The sequence below is a fragment of the Phyllobates terribilis genome, unplaced genomic scaffold (assembly GCF_046119375.1).
Source record: "Phyllobates terribilis strain yellow unplaced genomic scaffold, ASM4611937v1 Scaffold_1__5_contigs__length_1240528914, whole genome shotgun sequence".
Taxonomy (NCBI): domain Eukaryota; kingdom Metazoa; phylum Chordata; class Amphibia; order Anura; family Dendrobatidae; genus Phyllobates; species Phyllobates terribilis.
Genome location: NW_027362761.1, coordinates 956,725,761 through 956,731,760, shown reverse-complemented (window position 1 = coordinate 956,731,760; position 6,000 = coordinate 956,725,761).

The window sequence follows — 6,000 nt, the reverse complement described above, 5'->3', positions numbered from 1 at the left end:
AACACAACAACAGTCTCTAACATGTGAAATGACTAACAGGGAGCGCAGAATCCGAGCTCTCCGGGGAAAGGTATCTTAATAATAATAATCTTTTTATCTATATAGCGCCAACATATTCCGCAGTGCTTTACAATTCAGACAATTTACAGATATTATCGGCACTGTCCCCATTGGGGCTCACAATCTACATTCCCTATCAATATGTCTTTGGAGTGTAGGAGGAAACCGACGCAAATACTTACAGCAAGTATGCCGAGCATTTCTAAATAATCGTACTTATATAGGAGTTCAATCTAAGAATCTAAGCCTAAAGCTCCCGGGCACCGATGCCATGCTATATGTGGCAGACATAACAATTGTGGGATTTATATGCAGTAAGAGTATATGTATTTTCTGTATATTCACTGATGTAGTGAGACGGCGCCATCCAATGTCATTGTACCTTATAAAAAACGCTGGACGCATCCTTCTGTGGAAGACGCCTGGGCAGTGTGGCACCGGAGTCAGTGCGTGCACATAACGCGATCTCCGACACTATGTCATTGAAGACACTGTATATGTGAATTCGCAGACACAGTGTCTTAAAAAAAATGGTGCTGGATAGTGCATTATGCGCATGAGCTGACTCCAGCGCCATTTTACTGATGTATTGTACTACAAAATTAACATAGCAGTGCGCACTCCCACACTCCGGCCCTATTTGTACCAATAAAAATGCTCGCCACCCGGGCGTAGAACAGGTTCAATAGCTAGTTGCTGTATTTTAGGCCGGGGTCACAAGACCGTATTTTCTCTCATCTGGGAGAATCGGGCTGATTATACAAATGGCACTGTGCTCAGACTTTGATCAGAGTGTGAGTATAGTGTGCTCCGATTTTCTCGGATAAGGAGAAGATGGGAAAAAAATATGCTTCATCTTCTCCATTCTGTCAATCCGTGAAAATCTGATCGCAGTTGGATGACATCCGAATGCAGTCCGATTTTTTTTCAGACCCACTGACTTGTATGGCTGAGTATTGGATACAAATGGAGCAAGCCGAGATTGTTTCCTCAGACTGACTCTGTCTGAGGAAAAAATCAGACCTATGCATGGCCCCATAGCATAACATTGGTCCAAGTGTGATCCGATGGTTTGTCAGATCGCACTAGGACCGAAAATACAGTCCTCTGAACTAACTATTATACTGCCTTCTACCGCCTTGCCTTTATAATTCTCACCTGTAGTGCCTCTCGTCTCATATAACTAGGGGCATACAGGTAACGAAGGCATATCTAAGGCTAGAAATAGAAGCATGTAAATTTCCATACCCACTTTTTATAGAACATCTATTTTTTTTATTGTATCTGTATAGACCGGGTTCACACCTTATTTGTGCCATGTATGAGACATTATAAAATACTTTTTTACATACTGCAATAAAATAAATTTAACTATATGCAAACTGTGGGCTGTTTTTGGGCTTATCATCATTGGGCGGATCATCACTGGGCGGATCATCATTGGGCGGATCATCACTGGGCGGTTCATCATTGGGCGGATCATCATTGGGCGGATCATCACTGGACGGATCATCACTGGGCGGTTCATCATTGGGCGGATCATCACTGGGCGGTTCATCATTGGGCGGATCATCACTGGACGGATCATCACTGGGCGGTTCATCATTGGGCGGATCATCACTGGGCGGATCATCACTGGGCGGTTCATCACTGGACGGATCATCACTGGGCGGATCATCATTGGGTGGATCATCATTGGGTGGATCATCATTGGGCGGATCATCACTGGGCGGATCATCACTGGGCGGATCATCATTGGGCGGATCATCACTGGGCGAATCATCATTGGGCGGATCATCACTGGGCGGTTCATCATTGGGCGGATCATCATTGGGCGGATCATCACTGGACGGATCATCACTGGGCGGTTCATCATTGGGCGGATCATTACTGGGCGGATCATCACTGGGCGGTTCATCATTGGGCAGATCATCACTGGACGGATCATCACTGGGCGGTTCATCATTGGGCGGATCCTTACTGGGCAGATCATCACTGGGCGGTTCATCACTGGACGGATCATCACTGGGCGGATCATCATTGGGTGGATCATCATTGGGCGGATCATCACTGGGCGGATCATCACTGGGCGGATCATCATTGGGCGGATCATCACTGGGCGGTTCATCATTGGGCGGATCATCATTGGGCGGATCATCACTGGACGGATCATCACTGGGCGGTTCATCATTGGGCGGATCATTACTAGGCGGATCATCACTGGGCGGTTCATCACTGGGCAGATCATCACTGGACGGATCATCACTGGGCGGTTCATCATTGGGCGGATCATTACTGGGCGGATCATCACTGGGCGGTTCATCATTGGGCGGATCATTACTGGGCGGATCATCACTGGGCGGTTCATCACTGGACGGATCATCACTGGGCGGATCATCATTGGGTGGATCATCACTGGGCGGATCATCACTGGGCGGATCATCATTGGGCGGATCATCACTGGGCGGATCATCATTGGGCGGATCATCACTGGGCGGTTCATCATTGGGCGGATCATCACTGGGCGGTTCATCATTGGGCGGATCATCACTGGGCGGTTCATCATTGGGCGGATCATCATTGGGCGGATCATCACTGGGCGGATCATCACTGGGCTGTTCATCATTGGGCGGATCATCACTGGGCGGATCATCACTGGACGGATCATCACTGGGCGGATCATCATTGGGTGGATCATTATTGGCGGGTCATTGATCGGCAGATCATTATTGGTGGGTCATAATTGAGCAAGTCATTAGTTGGTATCTGATAAATTTCATGTAACCAATTTTTAGAATTGTTTTTCTAAGTCGGATCAAAATGACCAAGTAAACAAGCACCCCTATATATGGATCAGTCTGCTGCCTCCTTCCATTACAAGAAAGTATACACTTAATTTTCATGACTGCAAAAAATATAGACATTATCTCACTATCTGTCATAAACTTACTAGCATATGGCAAAAAGGCAAACTTTTGACATTAGTCTGGCCCATAGAAGTCTATGGGTGCTGTACATGTGTATGCTATTACCATCAACCGTACGGCCAAACCTGTTGTGAATACAGCGCTATAATGCATATAGAGTATACGTGAAAATTCTTTTCCATATAATAGGTATTTCTGTTTTTAAAGGGAACCTGTGAAAAAATATTAACTTGCAGATATGGGGTTAATCTTCAGGTTAATAGCGTTTTGAAGCTGCCCAACGCCGGCCCTGAAAGCCTGCTGCTGGGAAAAAATGAACTTTATTCCTCCCAGCAGCCTCCGGCTTTCGGTCAGAAGTGTGGCTTCAGTCACCGCTCAGTACATAGTGAGCTGAAACACTGATTGACAGCTGGTTCTACAGTGCATCAGTCAGTGCTGGGTTGTGGTTTCACCTGCCGCTCAGTATGTACAGTCATGGCCAAAAGTTTTGAGAATGACACCAAAATTATATTTTCACATGATCTGCTGGCCTTTGGTTTTTATTAGTGTTTGTCTGATGTTTATATCACATACAGAAATATAATTGCAATCATATTATGAGTACCAATAGGTTATATTGACAGTTAGAATGAGTTAATGCAGCAAGTCAATATTTGCAGTGTTGCCCCTTCTTCTTCAAGACCTCTGTAATTCTCCCTGGCATGCTCTCAATCAACTTTTGGACCAAATCCTGACTGATAGCAGTCCATTCTTGCATAATCAATGCTTGCATTTTGCCAGAATTTGTTGGTTTTTGTTTGTCCACCCGTCTCTTGATGATTGACCACAAGTTCTCAATGGGATTAAGATCTGGGGAGTTTCCAGGCCATGGACCCAAAATCTCTATGTTTTGTTCCATGAGCCATTTAGTTATCACCTTTGCTTTATGGCAAGGTGCTCCATCATGCTGGAAAAGGCATTGTTGGGCGCCAAACTGCTCTTGGACGGTTGGGAGAAGTTGCTCTTGGAGGACATTCTGGTACCATTCTTTATTCATGGCTGTGTTTTTAGGCAAGACTGTGAGTGAGCCGATTCCCTTGGCTGAGAAGCAACCCCACACATGAATGGTTTCAGGATGCTTTACAGTTGGCATGAGACAAGACTGGTGGTAGCGCTCACCTCTTCTTCTCCGAATAAGCTGTTTTCCAGATGTCCCAAACAATCGAAAAGGGGATTCATCAGAGAAAATGACTTTGCCCCAGTCCTCAGCAGTCCACTCCCTGTACCTTTTGCAGAATATCAGTCGGTCCCTGATGTTTTTTCTGGAGAGAAGTGGCTTCTTTGCTGCCCTTCTTGAAACCAGCCCTTGCTCAAAGAGTCTCCGCCTCACAGTGCGTGCAGAAGCACTCACACCAGCCTGCTGCCATTCCTGAGCAAGCTCGGTACTGCTGGTAGTCCGATCCCGCAGCTGAAACAGTTTTAAGATACGGTCCTGGCGCTTGCTGGTCTTTCTTGGGCGCCCTGGAGCCTTTTTGACAACAATGGAAGCTCTCTGCTTGAAGTTCTTGATGATGCGATAGATTGTTGACTGAGGTGCAATCTTTTTAGCTGCGATACTCTTCCCTGTTAGGCCATTTTTGTGCAGTGCAATGATGGCTGCACGTGTTTCTTTAGAGATAACCATGGTTAACTGAAGAGAAACAATGATACCAAGAACCAGCCTCCTTTTAAAGTGTCCAGTGATGTCATTCTTACTTAATCATGACTGATTGATCGCCAGCCCTGTCCTCATCAACACCCACACCTGTGTTAATGGATCAATCACTAAAACGATGTTAGCTGCTCCTTTTAAGGCAGGACTGCAATGATGTTGAAATGTGTTTTGAGGGTTAAAGTTAATTTTCTGGGCAAATATTGACTTTGCAAGTACAGTAATTGCTGTTAAGCTGATCACTCTTTGACATTCAGGAGTATATGCAAATTGCCATTACAAAAAATGAAGCAGTAAACTTTGGAAAAATTACTATTTGTCTCATTCTCAATACTTTTGGCCATGACTGTACTAAGCAGTGACTGAAGCGCTGTGCCTCTATGACTGAAAGTCAGAGGCTGCTGGGAGGAATAAAGATCATTTCCTTCCCAGCAGCTTGCTTTCAGGGCAGGTGCCGGGCATCTTCAAAATGTTATTAACCCCCACATCTGAAAGTTAAGAGCAGAGCATTTCTTCACATGCCAGGTTCCCTTTAAGTAAGCTCAGTGACCACCATCTTGTTTATACTTGGAATGGCAATAATTTAAGAGCAGTATAATTAAGATATAGTCCAAAACAAGTCACAACAACCCAACTTTACTTATACCTTTATTAATTCACTTAAAAAAAACCCCCACATATAAATGATTAAATATGAGTCTAGACAGAGGGAAGAAAATGAACGACATAAGAAATGAGTTAAAATATGCAAGGGGGCAATTCCACATGCAGAGGTGTATGCTGGAATAAGTGACTCGCCCAGACTATTCATCCTGGTAGGTGCCGAGGGCGCTGATGATCTTTTGTGGCATATAGACATTAGACATATCTATGTCTGTGGTCATTTCAGGCTTAAACACATAAATGGTGTGTTGCCACAGAAATTGTAATGTAAGTCACCAGGTAGAACTCAATTCCACATTTTATAGAGAACCCATGTGTGTGCATACCCTGATATGGTCAGCAGGTGGTGCTACATAACTCTCCTATCTGCTCTTCTATACAGTTAAAGGTCCCTTTACATGAAAATGCCATCAGTAAGAAATTATGAAGCCGCTGTGCCATTCTGCTCACAAAATAATGGGTGTACATTTCTATTCATAAATCAAGAGTTTGCTCAAATCTATATTTATCTCATTAATTCATCATTTGACTCATATACATGGGGCCAGTTATTACTATAAATGCTTGTAATCAAGTTGTGTAAATGGTTCCTAACAGTTAAATTGTCTTTATTATATAAATTAAGATATTTTAAAATATCTTTTTATGATTTCAGCCTTA